We start from the raw sequence: 6,206 nt of genomic DNA, 5'->3' as shown, positions 1-6,206 counted from the left end.
CCTCCCCTCGCTGCCCTGCCCCGCCCCGCCCCGCCGCGGCGCCGGCAGTACGCGGAGCGGCGCGGAGACGCGCCCGGGGAGGCTGAACGCTGAGCCATCCGCTCCCGCCTGTCCCGGCGTGCAGGTCCCGGGCGGCCTCCGCCCTTCTCCGTCCCTCAGCGGCCTCCAGTCCCGAGCTCCGTGGGGCGAGGCGCAACGCAACTCGTGCAGGGTCCGCGTACGCGGATCCCGTCCCGTCGGGGCGGTGTCAGCTCCCGGCCGCCATCGCGCACGTCCGACCGGCCGGGTCGGGAGGGGCGAGCGCGGTTAGGGGAGGGCGGGTGGTTACCGGGAGCGAAACCCTCGGGTTTTCGGGCGGATTTCTTTTTTCGGTGGTTTGCTTTGCTTTGCGTTGCGCTGTGTTGCTTTGGGGTGAGACCTGATGTTCTCCGCAGCGTTTTGTACGTTTCACAGTAGCTTCAGATACCCGAAATCAGCAATAATGAGCCCAGAAATGTGGCTGCCCGCACAGCAGGTGGGCTTTCCGAGAAGTGCTCTGCCACCGAGGACCTTTCAGCCTGAGCGAGGAATGGCACTTCCATTAGGGCTTTTTTTCACTCCTTGCTTCAAAGTCTATTGTTTCGGATGTGTAATGTTTCTCATCTGCCAGTCATAAAGCTCCCGAGAAAGGAATGGATCAGCAGATACTCTTCAATATTTGCTTATATTCAAATGCACCATTAAGAAGCAAAAATCCTATAGAATCCTAGGCATCCTTTGCACCTTACAGTTTCTCACTATTTCGGGCTAATAAGGGAATCAACGACCTGCTTGCATTTGGAAGACCTTCATGTACTCCTTGAGTAAGGTCATCAGCATTGTGGATCATGAGAAGATACAAGGGAGCGTAACCATGAAACACTTGCAGAGGGATGCTTACATGTTTGTGTGGGTATGAGAAAGGCTGAAACGGCTGAAACAGCAGAGGTTTCCCCCTCTAGTTGTATGGGCAACCCATAGGGCACACACTACCTAAGTTCTTTGGGCATAGGCCTCTGTGATAACATACACAACCATGGGCTGCAGTACCCCATTGCATGTTGGTGTTGCAGGCTGTTTCTGCTGATGGCCGCACAGTGAATATACATTGCTCCAGGTGAGGAACAGTGGCTGTAACGTGGCCTGATTGTCTTAAGAAGCAACCTTGTATCCCTGGCCTTCAGGTAGCTTCACCTGGTGTGTCCCACCTCAGGTGTTCACGTAAGCACACGGCATGAGCCTCTGCAGTCCCCTGCAGCTGTACACAGCCCTTCACTTTTCCATGGCAGGTTTTGCAGCTGGGCGAGAGAGCACAAGGCCTGGTTTCTAAATATTTCAATTTATTATGCTCAGTTCAAGCACTTTTAGACACAGAAAGAGAGTGAATTTGCCTGGACCTGTAATAATTTCCAAATGTAATAACCCAGAATACTCACCTTGTGGTCAGAACTTCAGTTTTTGAGCTTTTTAATTTTGTTTAGTGTCAGTGTGGGACAAACACACATCTGTCAGAACGTGTGCCTAGAGCCAATTGACCCAGACTGTCTATTGCAAAGCCCTAATTAATGATCCTACAACTCTTGTTTTCCTCCTCCTACGTGCTGTTCAGTACTCGCAGTAACACACCGGACCCCTACGCTGAATGTGATGCTCCTGCAGTTGCAAGAAGTCCAAGGGGAGACTGAGTGAATAGCAGCTGAGGAGGGATCATGGTGCCCTCAGCCCAAGGCCATCGGAAGTGTCATACCTGGCAGCCTTGTTCTAACTTTTCATGGGTATTGACTTACAGCCACGGCTGGGGAAAGCATGTTGGGCTGGCTAAGCTGTTGGGTCTGACACAACGTGGTTGATCGTTCACATGCTCCTCCCGTGTTTCCGTGAGCTTCTCCCAGAAAACTCAGAGCCTTCCTTAGCGTCAGTAATGCCAAAGTTGCTATGCTGTTCAAAAATTCAGTTGGAAATTCCACCTGAATGAGTAAATGCCTATTATTCGTAGCACTTTTTAGAGTCATTCACACCGCCTTCATCACCAGGAAGCATTTGTGCAGCAGAGAGGTATTTGAAAATGGGCTGTCCTGCCAATCAGTAGAGTTATGTTGTGTAACTTCAGTAAATCACTGCCCTGTTTGCTATGTGTCTGTGAGATTATGGACACATTTCAAGGCTTTTGTTTGAATGTGAGAAATCTCTCATAGCTGCAGCTGCAGCTCTGAATTAACTTTCTTCCTCTGCAGTGGTTTTTGACCATCAATGTGCACGGATATGCTTGTATCTGAAGTTCCTGTGAGTGTGTTTGTAGGGCTAGAGTCAAAGAACAAGAATATGAGGGGGAAAAAAAGCAATACTTGTTTCAAGCTACCTTGGGCAGAGAAACCTAACACCTCTACAACAGAGTAACATCACTGCCTGGTAAATCCTCCAGCAGCGTTAAGTAAAACTTTGATAGCATTATACATCATAGATGTGGGAAAAAAAGGTAAAAAGAAAAAAAAAAGTTACTTGTAATTTGGTCAGTTTGGAGCCCACTTTAGCATGAACCATTATGAAAGTGTAGGCTGAGTGGGAATATGAATACATATGAAATACTGGAGAAGTATTATCATGACTTTGGTGGAGGGAAGTTCTATCTCACAAATCAACTGCAATGCAATGCTGGGCTCTGAAGCATGTTGCTGAATTTCAGTAATCCTAAATAGCAATGCAAGACAGTTCAAAAAGATTGATGAAGCCCATCACCAAAAAACTCCGAGTGAAAACTGCAATAGGAGGAGAGGTTTCATTGGGGTTTAAAACAGGGCAGTAAATATTTGGAAAGAAATAACAGACACCTCTTTATGTCTAATTTTACATATTCTCTGTAACTAGAGGTACCTTAATATAGTGAATACACCTTGCAATTCTATTAACCAGTTTCATAAACGGATTAGAAGAATAGGAAAAAGGTAAAAAAAAAAAAGCAACAGGAAAAGATTATGGTTATGAAGACTAAGTGGAGCAGGATTCTTGAAATTAGAAAAAAGAAGTGGGTGTGGTATGGTAGAGGTCTACACGTTTGGTAATGATACAGAAAAGATGAGTTGGGAAGCACAGCTTACTGTTTCTCACAGGCAAGTACCAGAATAATTAGACCACAGATATAAAAAGCAGTGCCACCTTTGGTTCAGAAAGTTGTAAAAAGCTTGCTGTTGGAAGCTGGCCGCTGTATGCCAGGAAGGAACATGCAATATTTTCTGATTTCTGCTATTTTTCTCTAAAATCATCACCTTTCTGCTGGTGGGGGCAGCAGACCACTGAGCTAGAAGAGAGAACCTGTTCTTTCTGCTTCCTTTGGTAGCTCAGATTTACGTTCCTGTCCGGCTGTGCTCAGACACTCAAAACACTGTGGAGCAATAGAACACCGACAAAGGATTGGGAAAACATTGAAGCCACTTATCCCTGTGCAGCCGGATGGTGCAACCTTTGCTTGTCGAGTAACCGAGAACCTGCAGCCAAATGTTTACGTTGGAAGCATCCCTGGATATGAAATTTGCTTCCTTGGTAGGCCACCTCAGAAGACAGAGGCCCAGCGCATATTTTGGTCAGGGGTTTCTGTTACTCTGCATTGTTAATAAAATGTGCTAAATGTTCTCAATTTAGGTCAGGCATACTAATTGCCTTAAGGGTGCCTGAACAATAAACAACAATGACCCTAACTGAGAAACTAATTACCTTTGAAAATTTGGCTTTCTTAATCATCAAAGAAGATGGGATAAGGCTGATCTTTAATTTAGAGAATAATTATTATCAGTGGTCTGAAGCTTCACACCTTACTCATTCCCACATGAGGGCTGGATTGAATAAGACTGGAACCTACAGCCTCAAGCTTTTGCACTTCTGTCTTTCTCAGAATAAAATGCAAGCATGCTCTGAAATTTAAGTTGGAATCTCCTATTTTTAAATTGCTTTCATTTAAATATTTGTCTAAATATCGTTACATCAGTTTTACATCTCAGTGAAATAAAATACACCTTCTGTACTTAAGCTAGTTTTTCTTGTTTGTGCTTAGTAATTATCACTATTATTCTTATATGAAAACCACTATTTGCCTAACAAAGGGAGCACTTCTTATGATCTGAGTGTACCTGTTGTCACAGCAAATCTTGATTTTCATGTACTTTTTTTGGAACTGAGAAATGATCAGGATATTTCATTGTTGTATTTCAAACAAACGCTAGATAATTTCTTTCTGTGCCATTTAAATATATATATACCTCCAGATCTTTATGTTAAAAAAAAGATATATTTTTAGAAATTGAGGCATTTCATTAAATAGGTTTTGTTTTAATAAACTCAGTTTAAATAGAGATAATTAATGTTTAATTTAAATCAAAATAATCTATTAAAATTCTTCCGGAATATTTTTGACTTGGATTTAAAAAAAAGCCTCTTCAGGTGAAATGCCAGAAAAATAATATCAGCTGTGTCAGTTTATTGGCAGAATATTCTGCCTCTAAGTGGCAATGAAGGAAGTACTGAAGTTTTTCTTGCTATGTACAGGCCAAAACCAAGGACAAGAGAAAGCAAACAGATCATGTTAAAAGTAGCTTCTTCAAATTTAGATAAAAAACATGGTATAAACCAAAAGAACTAAAAAGGAAGCAGTTGGTGATGAAGTCATCAACTAACCTAATGCAGAAAATTCACCAGTAGGAGTCAAAATATGTCTTGTAAATAAGAAATTCGGTACAGTTTTTCTGTACACTTAAGTTACTTCTACATGCTACTACTTCCTCTTTTCTTTTGATACAAGAAATGGCAGAGAAGGTTCTACAATAGGTGATGTGATCTAGGCAGTCAAGTGGTAGCTGTGAAAACCACTATGGCATTTAAAACCAGCTGATCTGCACGATTACCAAATTATAAGTATTTGTTTTCTAGAAGTGTACACACTAGGTTCTGAATTACAGGGAAAACCATAAACAGCTTTCAGTGCAGAAACCCCTCGCGGTAAAGGTTAGGGCCATTTCTCAGAAAATCTTGAGGCATTACTTGGGGACATTTGAAAGGCAAGTGAAATCTTAGGTAAAGAGGACGCAAAATTGAAATCACAGTCATGCCACTGTGTAAATCCACAGATTTACACTTTGATTACTGCATGCTGGTCCAGTCATCTCAGAAAACATCTATGGGAGGCAGAGAAGTCACCAAGAATAGAAATATAAATGAATGGATTTCATATAATGAAATTTAATGTATTATCAGCACTGGCAGATGGTGGAAGGTCGAATGTGTGAGGAAAAGGACTAGGACAGAGATTTGCGATCTAAGAAGTGACATACGGAGAAAATTAGGGAATGTTTAGTTAGCTTCTCACAAGCTGAGAATTTAGAGGGTATCAATGGAAATGCTTATGCACTGGAAATAACACAAATAAAACCAGGCACTTCTATTTGTACAGTAAATAATGACATGGTGCCACTCAGCACTGTCATATTATGGAGGACAAATATGTCAGAAAAATGGTAAGAAACAATTAACACAGGGTGTGCTCATCAATGGTTGCTAGAGACACAGGTCTGAACCCTTCCGCAACTTTAGGAGTCTTGAAATACTGATTGGCAGAGTTGGAGAGTGTACAGGTAAAAGACCATGCCACACATGCTTTACTTCTTATTCTTCCCCCTAAACATCAGTTACTAACTGCTGTGAGAGATAGAATGAATTTAATGGGCCTTCAATAGGATGTGGTAAAGCAGTTTAATTTTATTCTTCTCTCATAAAGTCTGTCTGTTGAATTTCCCAGAGGTCTAGCAGAGGGGAGAGTGTTAAGTGCTATGAGAAAAATGTAGTTGCTTGCTTGTTAAGAAGCTCACAGGACACATTTCAAGTCTGTATTTAGTTTCTGTATCACACGTTCTTCTGTGTTTTCCTGGTTCCTTATAAAGAAATGTACTTTAAAAAGTAGTGTATCCACATGGAAAAAATAATTACAATGAAAATAGCTTGTTAGATATTTTTTACACAGGAAGTATTTGTTCTGCACAGCTTTATTTTATCTTACATCAAGGATGCTTAATAAAATTGCATAGGAGGGGCTGGTACGGGAGTTGCTTGAGTATTATTCATCAAATATTTTTTCATGGTCTATCTGTACTAATCCTATGACTCCTTTTTACTCACGTCAGGTATCAAAACTGAAACTCTATATC

The sequence above is a fragment of the Gallinula chloropus genome, assembly GCF_964237585.1.
Source record: "Gallinula chloropus genome assembly, chromosome: 2".
In the NCBI taxonomy this organism is placed as follows: domain Eukaryota; kingdom Metazoa; phylum Chordata; class Aves; order Gruiformes; family Rallidae; genus Gallinula; species Gallinula chloropus.
This window is presented reverse-complemented; position numbering follows the sequence as displayed.